Raw genomic sequence first — 18,130 nt, 5'->3', positions numbered from 1 at the left:
CAACAAAGGTCTGTCTAGTCAAGGCTGTGGTTTTTCCAGTGGTCATGTATGGATGTGAGAGTTGGACTATAAGAAAGCTGAGTGCCAAAGAATTGATGCTTTTGAACTGTGGTGTTGGAGAAGACTCTTGAGAGTCCCTTGGACTGCAAGGAGATCCAACCAGTCCATCCTAAAGAAAATCAGTCCTGGGTGTTCACTGGAAGGACTGATGCTGAAGCTGAAACTCCAATACTTTGGCCACCTTATCTGAAGAGCTGTCTCATTTGAAAAGATCCTGATGCTGGGAAATATTGAGGGAAGGAGGAGAAGGGGACAGCATAGGATGAGATTTGGATGGCATCACTGACTCAATGGACATGGGTTTGGGTAGACTCTGGGAGTTTGTGATGGACAGGGAAGCCTGGCGTGCTGCGATTCATGGGGTCGCAAAGAGTCGGACACGACTGAGTGACTGAACTGAACTAAACTGAAAGCCTTTGACTACGTGGATGATAACAAACTGTGGAAAACTCTCAATGAGATCGGAGTACCAGACCATCTTACTTGCCTCCTGAGAAACCTGCATGTGGGTCAAGAAGCAACAGTTAGAATCTTGTGTGGAAAAACTGACTGGTTTAGGATTGAGAAAGGAGTACAACAAGGCTGTTTGTTGTCACTCTGCTTATTTAATTTGTATGCAGACCACATGTGAAATGTCAGGTTTGATAAGTTACAAGCTGGAATCAAGATTGTTAGGAGAAATATCGACAACCTCAGGTATATGGATGATACCATTCTGTTGGCAGAAAGCAAAGAGGAACTAAAGAGCCTCTTGATAATGGTAAAGGAGGAGAGTGAAAAAGCTGGCTTAAAACTAATTCTATATCATAGATATATATATATGTGTATATATATCATAGATATATATGTGTGTATATATAACAAACTAAGATTATGGCATCAGGTCTCATCACCTCATGGCAAATAGAAGGGAAAAGGTGGAAGTAGAAACATTTCCTCTTATTGGGTTCTAAAATCACTGCGGATTGTGACTGCAGGCATGAAATTAGAAGACCACTGCTTCTTGGCAGGAAAGCTGTGATGAACTTAGACAGTGTGGTAAAACGCAAAGATACCACTGCCGATAAAGATCCATATAGTCAAGGCTATGGTCTTTCCAGTAGTCACATATGGTGGTGAGAGTTAGACCATAGAGACGGCAGAGCAAAAAAAGACTTGATGCTTTCTAACTTTGTTGCTGAAGAAGACTCTTGAGAGTCCCCTGGACAGCAAGGAGATCAAACTAGTCAGTCATAAAGGAAATCAACCCTGAATACTCATTGAAAGGACTGATGCTGAAGCTGAAGCTCTGATACTTTGGCCACCTGATGTGATGAACCAACTCATTGGAAAAGACTCTGATGCTGGAAAAGATTGAAGGCAGAAGGAGAAGAAGGTGACAGGGGATTGAGATGGTTGGACGGCATCACTGAGGCGATGTACATGAACTTGGGCAAGCTCCAGGAGATCCTGGGGGACAGGGAGACCTGACCTGCTCCATCCACGGGGTCATGAAGTGTCAGGGACTTGGCGGCTGTACAATAAAAACATACTACAATTCAAACCTTTGTATCTACTTGCTCACATTGTAACGAAAGCTGTATTTCTCCAGTCTGTACTTTATATATTATGGACTGTTGCCTGCCAAGCTCCTCTGTCCATTGAATTCTCCAGGTAAGGATACTGGAGTGGGTTGCCATGCCTTCTTCTAGGGTATTTCCCAACAGGGATAGAACCGTGTCTGTTATGTCTCCTGCATTGACAGGCAGGTTCTTTACCTCTAACACCACCTGAAAAGAGGGTTATTTCCTTAGAAATACCAATTTATTTTAAAATACTAAAAAAGAACTTAAATATAATATTAATAAGAATTACAACACCAAAAGACAAAAAAAAAAAAAAAACCACTTATAATCCCACTGCTTAAAAAACATATCTAGTAGAGAGTATGTGTTCAATAATATTTTTAAGTGAATGAGTTCTGTATTTTTATAGATTTTTAAAAATATTTTACTTTGCATATTTCATGTAGTTGCTATCTTTACATATGTAAATACAACTTTATGTCCAACTTTTATTTTTTTACTTAACATTCTAATGGAATTAAATCAAGGCAAATTTGTGTAAAAGTGATAGAAAAGCAAATTAATCTTATATATAAGAAAAGAAGCAATTGCTGGAAAGATATCAAACAACTGAAGGAAATTTTAACCTTCAAATTCTGAAAGTACTAGTGTGTTGCTTAGTTTCAAAGACTGCTAAGCACTCACACCATCCCAAGAATCTTTCTGCCATTTTTACTGACTTCTTTCTTCATATCAACTTCTCTCTCTGCCCACTACATTTCCCCAGATGGCAGGAAGTACGCACACCAAAGATCCCAAACATCCCATACCGTGGCTTCTTCCAACAAAAAGCCGATTTATGATCTCTCTGGTGCCACATTTAAAAAATAACACAAGCAAGAATTCTGATGGATCACTTCCCAGAAGAAGATAGACATCCTTTCTAAAAGAAAGGAAAAGTGCCTGAAAGAGACAGCAATATATGTATTTTAGAGCATAAAGAACTTTAACTGCTAATTTAAGCTTTTTGTGAATATGTTCTTTAATGACTATATAATGAGCATTGTAGTGGATGCCCCAGAATTTGCTCACCCTTTATCCTGTTTCTAGACAGAACATTTTTCTAATTTTCCACTATTAAAATTAATATTGTAATGAATGTCTTTTGCATATTTGTCATTTCTACAGAATTTACTCAGAATATTTTCTAAAAATATCAGTAGGAAATACATAGTAAATAATGCATTAAATTTTATTTACATTTTAGCATTGGGCATTATATTTTAAACTTTTGTTTATTTAGGTGTGTTCATATTGATTGTTTCTTTTTTGTTTTCAGGAAAGTGTTTTGCCCAGTGTTTCATACTCTGTGTACATTGGACATCAGTAAAATGAACATTGGTTTTATATGAATTGAAAATAAATATTTACTACATGCTGAAATCTATATTTATATGCAGCTGTGTGATAGAATAAGCCTAAAAAGGTACACAATTGGCCAGATGAAAGTGCTGTTCAATGAACTATATTTCAAACAGATGAAACAAAATACAGTAGATTGACTATATGAAATCATCATTTATATAAGTGAAAAAATCATGAATTCTTTAGAGTTAAACCTAATATATCAGTTAGAAACTTTTTTAAAAGATCTGCAAATAAGGAATAACTGAGCAATAATAACTTAGCCCAGATAGAAACTTCTTTTTTCCTCACATAGCAAGAATTCTGGAAGTAGTTGCAGATGCTGCTTCCGCAGTACAGTGCCTGAAGAGCTACAAGATACACACTTTTCCCTTCCTTTCTACTCAACTGTTTCTGTGTGTGTGTGTTGGCTTTCACTTTTATGCTTGCTACCTCATAATCACAAAGTTGTGGCTAAAACGCTAGATATCAAGCTTGCAAGAAGAGGAAAAACAAAAAAACCAAAAACGGGAGGCAGGGTAAAAGGATCATGGTTCCAACTCTCTCTTTTTCTTATCAGAAAAGAAAATATGTTTCAGAAACTTTCAGTAGACTTCTGCCTGCAACTCATTGGCCAAAACAGTGTTGTGGTCACCTGGGTCCGCAAAGGAGCAGGGATGCCAAGTATTTTGAGAGGTGGATTGCCATCCTGAACAAAATCAAGGTTCTGTTGGTTAAGTATCAGAAAGAAATAGATATTGGGAAGGCAATTCACAGAGTATTTCCTCACTAAATTCAGTACCATGGAAACCCAGAATAACACCATAATCTTTACTCATGGTACATGTGAAAAAGGACTTTTAGCATGGTATGGATGACTTTAGGAATTAAGAAACATAACCACAATCATAACCTTAGATATTAATACAATAAGCTCTGTCATATTAAATCTACTTATTACAGAAAGAGGTTTATAAAATTGTTTCCATAATTAGTTCACCTAGTGATATATTTTCCTACTGAAACACTAGTATTACTTCTTCAAAGGTAATCCTACATAGTCGACATCTAGAATTCACTCAGCTGGCAATGGCTGTGCTTCGTACATGGCTAAACAAATCTGGAAAAATTCTGAAGCTGATGAACTGGTTACATCAGGCATTCCGAAGCCTTCTGAAAAGTGTTAAGTCTACATTCTTAAGTAGAAGGAGTCAGCTGTGAGAAGCTTAGCCTTAAAACAAAGCTTTTGTATCGGAAAGGCGTGGTGACTCAGAGCCTAGCACTGTTCTGAAACATGATTTGTTTCTCAATCCACACTAATCCCTTCTCGCTATTAGAATCTTAGAGTATAGAGGGAAGGCTTTGTAAATAGTTCACAGTCATACCTGCTAAATTAATTTATTAGAACCCTAGTTACTTCTTTAGAGGCTTCCCTGGTGGCTCAGTGGTTAAGAACCTGCCCGCCAGTGCAGGAGATGCAGATTCAATCCTTGGGTCAAGAAGCACCCCTGGAGAAGGAGATGGCAACTCACTCCAGTACTCTTGACCGGGAAATCCCGTGGACAGAGGAGCCTGCTGGGTTATAAGCCACGGAGTCACACAAACGTCAGACATGGCTTAGCGACTAAATAAGTAACTCTTTAGTTAAATATAACATAAAAATGGGAGAAAGGTAGTCTCCACTCAGTCACACAGTATCTATGAGGATCACAGCGATCCTAGCATAGCAGGTGGCAGCAGTGACTGGAGGATACAGAGACGCCTGAGCGAAGGCACACCCCCTGTCAGGAGTGCCTGCACACCAGTGTAGACGGCAGGGCCAGGTGTCAGAGGAAGGCCGACGGGCCGAGGCTGCGCCCAGCTTGAGTGACACGGATTAAAGTGGAGTCGAGCATGAGGAACGGTGGCGCTCAGCTGGGGATGGTGGGCGAGGCCGCCTCCAGGAGACGGGGCTACAGCTTGAGAGGCAAGAGACGGAGCGCACTGACAAGGAAAGTAATCGCGTTTGTTTCTGAGTGAGCGCCGTCTCCTAGAAACTCTTAGGGTTACATTTTCAGCAGCCACCGAGTTTTACTCTTGTCTTGACTTCTTTCAACCATTTTAAAGAGTGAAAACCATTCCTAAGCGCGTAGGCTGTGCAAAAACAGACACAAAGTTGTAGTTGCTGACCCTTGTTCTAAAAGTATGAATGGACTCATCTTACCTCTGTAAGAATCTAACAGAGTGGTTACAATCTTTATCTAATATATGAGTTAACTGAAGCTCAGAGAGATATATGCTCTTATCAGAGGACATGCGCTGCTGCTGCTAAGCCACTTCAGTCGTGTCCGACTCTGTGCGACCCCATAGACGGCAGCCCACCAGGTTCCGCCATCTCTGGGATTCTCCAGGAAAGAACACTGGAGTGGGTTGCCATTGCCTTCTCCAGTGCATGAAATTGACAAGTGAAAATGAAGTCGGTCAGTAGTGTCCGACTCTTCACGACCCCATGGACTGCAGCCTACCAGGCTCCTCCATCCATGGGATTTTCCAGGCAAGAGTACCAGAGTGGGTTGCCATTGCCTTCTCTGATCAGAGGACATAGTGGGTGGTAAAATCAGAATTCACACAAAAGTATATGTCTGACTTTAAATTCCATGTTCTTCTCATAATGGACATTTGTATTAAATGCCAGTAGTTTCCAAGAGCACGGTGCTGAGATTACTCTGTGCATAAAGATGTGCTCCCACTCAGCTCCAATCCATTTATGTCTTCCATGAATATGGGATGCAAGAGTGGAGGCATACGCTGTATGTAGTCATTTCTCTATCATTTTCATTCCTATTGCCATAACTCTTTCATGCAGCAACAGAAAAATCGGCCTCACACCTAACTAAAGAAGGAGAGTTGACCATAGACTAATAATGGAATATGGTAGATAAAACATGGGCTTCCTAGGCAGCTCAGTGGTAAAGAATCTGCCTACCAGTGCAGGAGACATGGGCTTGATCCCTGGGTCAGGAAGATCCCCTGGAGAAGGAAAAGGCAACCCACTTCAGTATTCTTGCCTGGGTAACTTCACAGACAGAGGAGCCTGGCGGACTACAGTCCATGGTGTTGCAGAGTTGGACATGACTTAGCAACTTAACAACAACAGCAGCAACAGACGTATGCGTGACCTAATATGTCAAAAGGTCATTTTATCGCATTGTTGATGGCCTTGCCCTGCTCTCTAATGTGGGGAAATCCCCCCTCTTCCTGAGTCATTGCCAGTACAAGAGCTTAAAGTGAACCAAAAGGCTGAAGTTCTTGGCCAACTCATACCCACGTCCATGGGAACAGACTTCAGCATTTTCCAGTTTGTGGTTTCCTTCTACAGTGGAAATGCCTAGAGAGTAGAACAAATGAGGCCACAGGGAATTATGCCTAAACAGTTGTTAACTACATTGACTTAATCAGTGTCGGCAGGAGAATCCACAGATGATAACATTTGTCCTGTTTTACACGGGAGAAACTGGAGAAGGAAATGGCAACCCACTCCAGTATTCTGCCTGGAAAACTCCTTGGACAGAGGAGCCTGGCAGGGGTCACAAAGAGTTGGACATGGTTCAGTGACTATCACCCACGTGGGAGAAAACTAAACACAGATTTTTGTGTGCAGAACTCATTGATATTATGGCTCTGACAGGCAAGTGTCAGGCTGTATAATTTTCTATTACTGTAGTTACAAATTACCATAAGTTTACTGTCTTAAAGGAATAACTATGTACTATCTTAAGAGTTTATATGGGTCAAAAAGCCAGGTGGGCTTAGTTAGGTATTCTGCTGAGAGTCTAACAGGGCTTGTGGGCTGACTGGGTTCTTAGCTGAAAAGCTCTGAGGAAGGATCCATTTACAATCTCATTCAGGTTTTTGGAATAATTTGGTGTTTTGAGGTTGTAGGACTGAGGTTCTTGCTTCTTTGACATGTTGTCTCCTCCATCTTCAAGCCAGTAATGGTGCTTCAAAATTTTCTTGTCTTCTGAATCTTTCTCACTTCTGTCACATCTCTCTGATGTGCTCTTGTGCTTTGAAGAGCTTATGTGATTACACTGAGGCTACCAGATAATACAAAACAATCTATCTTCACGTCAACAGATCTGTTACCTTAATTATATTGTAAATCCCCTTTTGCCATGCAACATAGTAAATTTGCAAGTGTAATAGGGGACAAAGGCCAATGGGGGCCAAAATTCTGCCTAACATACATGTCTATACAACATGAACATCTTTTAAAATGACACAGATTAACATATAGCATAATTATCTTCTCAATTTTCAATATTCATGGACAATAACTATGCTTTGAACATGTTATCTGGCCACTTAGAGAAATATAAAGGCTTCTAGTCTTTGTTTGGATAATGTATGATTTGAGATACATTAATTACTCTTTCAGTGCTTCTGTATTTTTATTGTAAAATGGGAATAATCCATTTTATCAGAACTAACCTACTGAACTTATGTAAGCAAGACAAGAAATAATAATGGTAAACACAGTATTTTAATAATTTATTACCTGTCTCTGATTTCTCATCACTGAGATTAGATTAGAATCATTGCTCTTCATTGAAAAAAAAAAAAAGGGAAGAAAAGTCAATGCTTAGAAGAATGCATATTTAGAATTATTTAACTCTAATGATCTTTGAGAATCTTATAGAAAAATCCATATAGTGTGTGCAAGTGCAAATAGATAGAAAAAAAGATGAGAAATCTATTTTTTTTTCATGTTTTATTATGCCAAGAGATAATGCAGTCCTTGCTCTGAAATCTCATCTGTCACACTGTGCTCTATAAAGTGACGGGACACGATGTGACATGTTGATGAGACCCAACGTGACACAGGGCATGGTTTGTGGTCTGTGTGTAGGCATAGATAATTACAAAAAATCCTGGAAAAGGGCAGTTTGGGGAGGATTTAATGAAGAATTACTGTGATAGATACATAAAAGGTAAGAATGAGCCTATCTTTAAAAAATGAAACATACAGAATATTCGGTGATTTCTCCCGACCCCCAAATTGTATAATCATCTGCTTGGCATTTAAACTTCATATATGATTAAGACTGCAGACCTCATACCACAGCCTTCCCTTGTAAGAGGAGAATATGGTGATATGAAGTAATTGAATTTTGTTCTGACCCTCTTTGGCCTCTGTGCAGAAGCAATTTGTGAATTATTTAGGAAAAAAGGAAAAGGATATTTGCCTCAAGAGAGAAATGCTGGGTGCAAAGAAGAATTTAGTTCAGTGGTGCTGTCTCTTAGAATACATCTGCTTTCCCAGCTTGAAATGAAAATCGAAATGGAAATTTCTATTCATCCTTATGCATTAACAAGATCCCTTCCTTTTGCTGCCATGCTTCATATGTCCTCAACAAGACCAACAGCAGATCTAAAACTTTACAAATCACGCTGAGGCCTTTGTTATTAAAATGACAGTCTATGACTGAACCAATACAAGAGTAACCCCACTGTAAATAAATTTGGCATGAATATTTGGACTTCTCAAGTCAAAACTAAAGCAAATTAAGATCAGTGTTAATCTAAGCATTTCTGTTGAGTTATATCTCTTTATATTTATAGAACTTCAAAAAAGAACAATAGCTTATAGACAGGAGAATAGTAGTGAAATGAGTAGAACAAATTCCTTTTTTTTTTTTTTCCTTTTGTCTCTTTCTTTGGTTTTAAAGTACTTTTTTACATTTTGATTACATAACTTAATGTCTGAAAGAATAAAAAATGACAATATTATCAATGAACTTTAAAATAAATCTTGAATATGTCTTCAGAACACCATTCTCCAAAGATTACAGATACACTACTTTTTATTGCCATCAACAGTATTGGCATATAAGTGACAGCCGGAGGGTCAGACTGAAAATGATTTAATAAAGAAATTCAAAACTAATGTAAAAAATGAAATTGCAAACCAACTGTCAGAGCTTTAGAGAGTTGAGGGGCTGATTTGAAATGTTTTGTTTTATTTTTAAAGCTTTGATTGGCCTGCCAACATGCATTTGAGCTGTCACTCTGAGGACCCTTCTAGTAAACCACTGAAGTGGCAGGCAGCTCTTGATTGATGAGTGTTTGCATCCATTTTATTATTTGTTGCATATTTCTTCCCTGACATGTTTAACAGGAAAAAATTCACACAAGAAATTTTACAATTATGTGAGCCAACCCACGTCAGAATTCTATTTCAGTGTGTTTAAGAAATCGCAGCAAAAACAAACAGGTACACAAACCCAACAGTTTATGTGGAAATATGAGGGAGATAATTCCAGTTCCAGACCCTCACTCGTATAGTTTTGTTGAAGAAAGGGGGAACAAAGAATCTACTACCAAAAATAAAAAAAAGTTATTAATAAACCAGACTTGGCTAAAAACTTTCTGAAATCATTTCTATTTATTTGGTATTAAGTTATTTTGTGATTTCCCCATTGCAATTTTCATTTGCAAATGGCAAAGGACCTCAAGACTGAGGCTTTGTAGCGTTCGATTCTCTAAATATTAGTTAGCTATGTCCAGAACCGACAGTGGACTCATGATCAATGATTCGGCATCCTCATTTCATGAGGTATTGCTGGTTTGCACAGCTTAATGCCTTAAGCCTGAGGGTGGCTCAGGGCACAAGTTGGAGCATCCATACCAGCTTCAACTTAGTCTTTCATTGTGCTTCCTGCCTGAATAAAATACATGAAAAATATATTTGCCCCTTGATTTCTCTCCCCTGTTATAATAGTGCAGGCTTTGTGTGTATTAGAACTCCTGTGTTTCAGTTGAAGAACAAAAAGCAACAAAAACTGACTTAAATGATACATAAAAAAGAAATGTGTTTTGCTTCTTTGCATTTTGTTTTTGTCATGGCACTATCCAGGGTTGGGCAGGAACCAGGACTGACTTGCTTTCACTGTCGCCCTGCCTGCCTTGTGCGGGGTCAGCCACGTCTTCAGACCGCCCTCTCTCAGAGCACCAAAATGAGTGCTTGGATTTACACTTCACATGCACTCACCCACTGTCAAGAATTAGACACGAAGCTAGCTTTTTTTTCAGAATCTACAAGAAGATTTAGCTGTCTGTAATCGAGTCAGATGTTCTTTCTCGAGCAAATATAAAAAGCATGGTTGACAATCTCCAAATACTAAACAAAATAAATCTGATTCATGAGATTTTTAAGACTTAAGAGTTGATTGGTGTTTTATTAAGCTTGGTGAAGAAATTTTTGTGGGAATTGAATTTATTAGTATTAAAAGTCTTCCTGAATATGTTATATTCTTAATAGATACCTGAAGTAGTTAAAATGAAGTGTAATAAACGAGGAGGGGGCAATTGGAGGTGAATGTAAGGTAATCACTCCTTTTTCAATATCTCTGTACATGCATCTGTGATGCACTTAAAAATAGCTACTGCACTCATTCTAAACCCTATGCGAGGTTCTTTATATATATTATTTCATATTGTGCAACAGTGTTATTTTGAATGAGGTGGTGCAAGAGGTAAAGAACCCACCGGCCAATGCAAGAGATGCTAGAGACTGGTTCAATGTCTGGATTGAAAGATCCCTGGAAAAGGAAATGGCAACTCACTCCACTATTCTTGCCTGGAAAATCCCATGTACAGAGGAATCTGGCAGGCTACAGTCTATGGGATCACAAAGAGTCGGACACGACTGAGCTCACACACACTCATATTATTATTTTTACTTAGCAGACGAGGAAACTGGGTTTCAGAGAGATTAAGTAACTTTTCCAAGATTATTGGTAGAAAGTGATGAAGGATAATTTGAATTTGTATTTTCTAATTTCAAAGTTCATGGTTATAACTACTACATTACTAGTGTGTTCATATACTTTTAGTTTGCAGGTCAGTCTCTTATTATTGTTAATGCCTTAAGGGCAAAGATCTTTCTGCTTCATTCACTACCATATCTTCAGTGCTTAAAATAGAGCCTGGCTTATAGTAGATGCTTACTTAATATTTAAACCTTACTGATTACAGAATTATATCCCTTTGGTCAGAAAAATGACATTTAATGATTAGTTTAGGGCAACCCTGGTACTGATAGCTATATAGGAGGGGAGGAATGGAATTTACCATAGGAAAAAATAACTACAATGTCTACTACAATCCTTGAGAGAAAATTCTGGTTTTGAAATCTGGCATGAACTTTTAATAGCTATGTAACTGAAATATGATTTTCTGATCCTCTGTTCTCTCATTTAAAAATTATGGCAATTTATAGTATTATCTCATTGTATTACTGTACGTTACTGAGATGATTAAATAAAGTAATATATATGTCAGTTATGCTATCATCTGCTGAGAGTAAACATCCACTGAATATTAAATAATATCTTATTGTTATCACCCTCCTTCGACTTCATCACTACCCTTATCATCACCATCATCACCATCACTACCATCATGGCCAGCAGCTCAAAGTGGTTCATTTATGTATATCTTGAAGGATGCCATTTTTAACGTATATTTCGAGTGTAAGATGGTCCTTAATAGCATCAGTAATCTGAATCATTTAGATAAGTATGCCCAAGAAGAATATTCAGGCTTATTTGTCCTGAAACAGTCACTCTCTAGAGACTGTTCTCATCACAAGTCATTTAAAATACTATATAATGAGGGCTTTGCAGAAGCAACACAAAGAACTTAAAGGATGCTTTTGATAGCCAAAGAGAATATATTGTATTCTGACTTAGGAGACCCAGGTGGCTGAAACAAATTACCTAATTTTTCAGTTTCTGGAAAGGTAGACTTTAGGAATTCTCTAAAATACATTTCATTAGGAATATTTAATGAAATTTTATTCCTACTCCACATGACTGATCTTAAATACATCTGTACTGGAGAAATTTTTTAAAATCAATCCTTATACTCTGAAATGTTACTGAAGATACCTGACATTGGTAGCTATTTGTCACATATAATCTGACAGTATTAGCTGTTGTTTAATGTGTATTACATTTGTTTTTCTTAAAGTTTTTGATCACTACATATTCTCATAGTGATAGCATCTTCCAATCTTAAAAACATAAAATGTAATAAATTAATGTGTATATATATATACACACACACAGTCCTTAGGAATGCTTTTTAAATACCCATCTTATACGACAATGTTAGAGCAAGTAGTTTTATTTTACAATGGCAAACAATATAAATTTCAGACCATTAAATAATTTATTCAAGGTCACTCATAGAGTATGTGGAAGACCCCAGATTTCAGTTCAGGTAAGTCTTTACACTAAAGTCTGGTATTTTGGTTTTTTTTCTAATATAGATATCACTATTGCATGTGTACATTGTTGCACTAGATTGGGAGATATACAAAAGCACATTCTTTTTCTTGATTTATTTTTACTTCTCAAAACATTCACTGTATTTCTCAGAATATACATACTGAATATTTTAAAAAAAGATTAATTGATAAAAAAGAAGCCCAAAAGCAGGTACAGAAGAAGTTGTACATTGGAATGATCTAGTTCTACCTTCTGTGGATATTTAAAAACATAGGCAAGGCTGAAATTTTGTTTCTTAGTTTATAAAACATGGAAAATGACACACTCAGATGTGGTGTGATTGATTAGGGTTTATTTAAAGACACAGTGATCCTAAAAGTGTGAGTGAAGTACCCGCGCGCTGTAAATTATAGTGTAGGAAACGGAATTTTCTTCATCCTTCAGCAGGTAGAGCAGCTCTCTGGTGTTTCAGTAGTAGAGAATCTGCCTACCAATGCAGGAGACGTGGGTTTGATGCTTGGGTTGGGAAGATCCCCTAGATAAGGAAACGGCAAGCGCTCCAGTGTTCTGGCCTGGAGAATTCCATGGACAGGGGAGCCCGGTGGGCTACGGTCTATGGGGTCGCAAAGAGTCAAGGCATGCACGCTAAGTCGCCTCAGTCGTGTCCGACTCTGTGAGACCCCGTGGACAGCAGGCCACCCGGCTGCGCCGTCCACAGGATTCTCTAGGCAAGAATACTGGAGTGGGTTGCCAGTTCCTTTTCCATAATGGTATGCTAGTAAGTAAAAGTAAAAAGTCGCTCAGGCGTGCCCTACTCTTTGTGACCCCATGGACTGCAGCCTACCAGGCTCCTCTGTCCATGGAATTTTCCAGGCAAGAGCACTGGAGCAGGTTGCCATTTGCTTCTCCAACAGTCAGGCAGGACTTAGCAACGGAAAGACAACAAAATGTAGAATTTGGAAGGAAAACAAGTCTGTATAGGAGACCCTGGCCACCTAAAGGAATGTCATAAAAGGGAAATAAGACATATGACCGCTCTTCTTTCTTTCTTCTACCGAACTTTGCCAGGGCAAACAGGTTATCTATATGGTCCATAGAGGCCAATCTACTGCGGCAGAAGAGTAGATCTGAAGGTTCAAGGAGGATACTAAACACATAGCTGTTTGTGTATAGTTGAGCCAAACAATGAGATTACACATGTAAATGTGCCTGGTAATCTATCAACTGAAGTAAATAGAAGCAATTGTTACTTCATATTATTTGAAAGCTTAAAAATGATTGATAACTGATTGAATCAGAGTGCAATGCTTTGTATAAAAAAAGAAAAAAATGCTTGTCCAGCTAAAGAACAAAATTTTAGTTCTAGCTCTATTATATTTTCCAGAACAATATGGTGGTTCAAAATATCTAATTAAAAAAAAAATTCCTTACTGAACTAGACCCACAATTAATTTTAAAAAATCACACAGAAAACAAAAATTACATTTGGACTGCAAATGCAATCAGCTCGTTCAGTTTTCACGTCCTCCCCACCTACTTTAACAATCCTTTATCTGTGCTAAAAGGACACAAGCAAACACATTCCTATAAAGTTAAGATAAACAAGAAAACAAAATGAAATGACTCAGAATTTTACACTTAGAAGAAATCAAAGACCATTAAGTCCTCCATCTTTTATCTACAAATGACAAAAGTGAAACTTAGAGAGGTAAAGTGACTTGTCCAAAGTCATGGAACTACCAGAGGGGACTTAAGGTGAAGGCTCTGACTTCCTGCATGGGGCTCTCTTCATTGGCCCATCTTCATTCAGTTCCATTCACTGAAGAGTGCCAATTTACTTGGGCATCCTCAGATTGTTTTTTTTTTTTTAAATTGGAGACTGTTATTACTGATTTCCTTTTAGGATTTTTCAAACTAGACTTTTATTATAATATATTAGAATGTAAGCATGGTGTGTCACTCCATTGGCCCCCGGAACTGGTTCTGGTTATATGACAGTCTAGGTGAGGGTTCTGCTTACTTCTGTGCTCCACTTCATGCTTTTTAATATTAAATCAAACAAAAATGTTGACTGTCCCATAGATAGGAGGATGAAGATTTTACTAAAGCCTCTGAACAACTAAATATTATGGAATCAATGGATTATCAAGCATTCATTCATCCCTTCACCATTTATTCAATTTCTGTTGAATCAGTGGGGATACAACAAGGAATGAGATATAATTTCTGACCTCAAATGGTTCATAGTCTAGTGGATAGTACAATTAAGCAAACTGATAAGACCATAGGGTTATATTTGATCTTTGGGGTAAGCATTGGATATCATGAAAGCACTCACTATGCACCAGTGTCTAAGTAGATCACATGTATTAGCTCAACTAATATTTCCGTGTGTCTGATAGATTGGTGTTATTATTCTCCTCATCATGCACATTACACAATTGAAATCCAAAGAGATTAAGTAAATTTCTCAATAGTTATATAGTTACCAAATCAGGGTTTAAAACTTCTAAGATGTCTGAAAAAAAAAAATCCAAGCTCACCCCCATGCAATCAAAGTAACTGTGCTTACTATTACATCTCTCACAACATTCTGCAATATGCTGGTGTACATCTACCATTTTTCTATTAGATTCTTAGCCACTAGAGAAAGGAACCATATTTCATGTATCTGGGACTTACCTACTCTATCTAGCATCATGTTTTGGAAATAACTGCTTTAGAAACAAGTTAAGGAGTAAATGACCATTCTCTTTATAAACTTATAATTAAGAAAATAAATGAATAATATAAATATAAAGAATCAGACAAACACACTGGGCCAAATTTGCAAATTCATTTTGTAATAGAAAAAAGTAGGCTCTTATCATAATGCAAGATGATCTCAATGCTCAAAGAATAATCCTGTTCTATTGTTAAATCAAATAGGGACGTCTAATTAGCTAAGCACAGATTTTTCTTTCTTTTTTCCTCCCCCAGAAACCCATTCAATTTTTAAAATATTCAAAATTCCTAAACGAAACAATTTTAATCATCTATCTGTAAGTTGGTAGCATTATAGGAAATTGACAGCCTGGAATCAGAGTTAAACACCCTTTTAATTCTTCTTGCTCCTAATTTGTATCATTAGCATATCTTAGTCTGTCAAAGTAATCAAAGCCATCAGTGGGGGAGAAAAGGTGACTTGTATGTATGACTATCATGTATTTATTAATATGATTATTTAAATCATTTAGTTGGCAAGAACGTGTTTGTAATGAGTACAGTTGCTGACCATGTATATATTAGCATCTTTGCGTCATGGCAAAGGTCCCATCCGCAAGTAAGCAAGCTGTAACTAGTATCACGGAGTGGTAGTGTGTGTTCTTGCATTCTGAGGACATACCCATGTGGCCTTTGTGTAAGACATAAGCAAGCTAACAAAATCAAATTAAAGCTTCCAGGATAGCATCTCTTATTTCATTATTTTCTAAATAGAATAATGTGAGACCTTGTAGGCATTTTATTTAGAATGAAAAACCGTTTCACCCTGAGCATGCACACATGATGCACCTAAAATGTTGACATGAAATGTACTTAATAAGTGTCTTTCTCAGCTGTTACCTTCCAGGGGCCACAGTGTGGAGGTAAGGAGGAGGCTTTCTTTGTATAACACCAAGTGGGGGGCTACAAACACTTCCCCGCCTTACTCTCACCCCTGCTTCTTGTGGCGTGCGTGTGGCTTTATGCCACCACTGCAAATCTGATATACAGACTGAGTTTGACCAGTGTCAGTCACTAAAGTTATAAGAACAGTTTAAAGAAACTAACATTTTCTTTTGGGTCTTTAGCATGGACTACTTTTTCTTCTTTTTCCTGTCCATTGCCTGATTTCCAGCAACAGAAAAATATACATATGCATGCATATGTGTATAAACTATACCTATGAAAATATGAATATATAGTTATATTCATAGATGAGAAACACACACTTACCCACTTAGAATTCCCTAGGAGGAAAAGCCTAACTTAATAGAATGCAGTGTTTTATTTTTAGTTTTGAGAAAGTATTCATTAAGGGTAAAACAGGAAAGACGATCAAAGCACATGAAAGAGAAACTGTATTCTTTGTACTTTGCTTGTTGTCTTGACTGAAATTTAGTCCTCTTCACCTCTTGCCCCACTGGATTCACTAACCTCCAATTTTCTTCTCCCTATTGTGCTAAACTCAGAAATGTGCCTAGAAACTAAAGAATAAGGTGTCCTGTGACTTGTATATGTTTGGAATAAGGAATTACCATAGCTAAGTTTTCTCAGATACTTTTGAATTATTTTTTCCCCTCAAGGAAAGGGAATCTTTCCTTTTCTTGCTTCTTTTCTCCTCCTGCTTTCATTGTCAGATTATAAACCGCCTGAAACAGTCACTGTGAAAACACTGGGTGGCAGCCCCTCTCCCTTCCAGCCACCAACACAGGCGTGGACTGTCATCGTGGGGACTTCAGCTGTATCACATCGTATCATTTCCCTGCCTTTGCTTCCTGCACTGAAACTCCAAATTCTGCCAAAGCCCAGTGGTTCAGTGGAGACAGGGCAGTGCAGAGTGGCAGAAATAACAGGTTTTCCTAAAAGCATGTGTCGCAAAGCAAAACCATGAGATTTCCTAGGTCAGCCAAAACATGAAAACTGGAAGTGAAAAATGTCCTGTTCAGTGATCCAGTCAATGGGATTAAATAAAAAAAAATCCCAACAATTGTTTTCAGTAATCTCACCCTTGATTTTCTGAGTGCAGATATATATTTTGTGATCCAGTATCTTTTTCTCCTTTCCACATCTAGTTCCGTGTACCGTCATCATTTATTTATACGAGTTTCCTGTCATCAAAGCATCTGTAAGGGCTAGCTAGCATCTGGAGTCTTCTGCCATACTCTTGTTACTTCCCTTTCACTCTCTAAACGCCCCTCCCCCCACCCCTTTAAAGACAAGGGTTTGCATTAAGCGACTCCGAAAAACACCCAGTACAGCCTGCCGGCTGGGACTCGGCGGTGTCCCAGCTCAGGGCTCAGGAATCAGCTCCTTTTTAAAGTCCTGAACATTGCTGCACGGAAAAATAAAGAATTTTTTCTTCTCTCAATTTTTAAAGATTAAAAATGACAATGCAAGACATTCAGAAAGCAATTAAATAGCAACGTCTAACACCATATCTATTAATATATTGTAAGTAAGGAAAAAAGAAAAAAAAAAAAAGAATTCCCCTAATGCAACTTTGTAAATCAACTATACTTCAATTTAAAAAAATCCCATATAGTGTATCTGATATGAGATATTTAATTACAATAGCCAAAAACATTTGAAGGTCCAGAGATTCTACTAGGAAGAAGTAGGTACTTTAGGCATCATCATTGTACATAAACGGGAGCTAAATATCTTTATCTGTACCTGTGTATCCAGTGTTTTTCTTACTGTTGATGTTATGCCACTAAATAGCCTAAAAATAAAAGTAAACAAACAGAAAAGCAAATAAATAAATAAATTCAAAAAAGCAAAGGCATGTTTTCTAGCCAAATAACTTCACCACAAAGAGCTCCATGTCTCATAAAATTTAAATTTAAGCATCAACATCCCTAAAAGAGTTAATAGGAGAAATATTTCTCCAGTGTTAGTTGCTGCAAAATTAAATAAGACAAATGAGTTAAAAAGTTATAGTCTCCAAAATCATGGATAGTAGTCAGAAAAGGAATGTAAGAATTTATTATCCAAGTAATTATCAAAACAATAAGAATTCATTAATATTTTTTTTTCTTTTAACAAATATTTATTGTGTATCTTCTATGTTTTAGATTTTGGTGTGGGTCCTGGAGATTTCAGTGGTGC

General features: G+C 37.6%; 1 long non-coding RNA gene across 1 annotated transcript in view; it reads right to left on the bottom strand.

The window, feature by feature from the left end:
* Positions 1–18,130, bottom strand: part of LOC122685559 — a 45,363-nt gene that overhangs the window by 20,259 nt on the left and 6,974 nt on the right. The window contains exon 3 of the long non-coding RNA XR_006338444.1: positions 17,696–17,744. This is a non-coding gene — a long non-coding RNA (uncharacterized LOC122685559). The remainder of the gene's footprint in view (positions 1–17,695; positions 17,745–18,130) is intronic.

The sequence above is a fragment of the Cervus elaphus genome, chromosome 28, assembly GCF_910594005.1.
Source record: "Cervus elaphus chromosome 28, mCerEla1.1, whole genome shotgun sequence".
Taxonomy (NCBI): domain Eukaryota; kingdom Metazoa; phylum Chordata; class Mammalia; order Artiodactyla; family Cervidae; genus Cervus; species Cervus elaphus.
The sequence above is the reverse complement of the archived record's forward strand: the minus strand, read 5'-3'. Positions and strand labels throughout refer to the sequence as shown.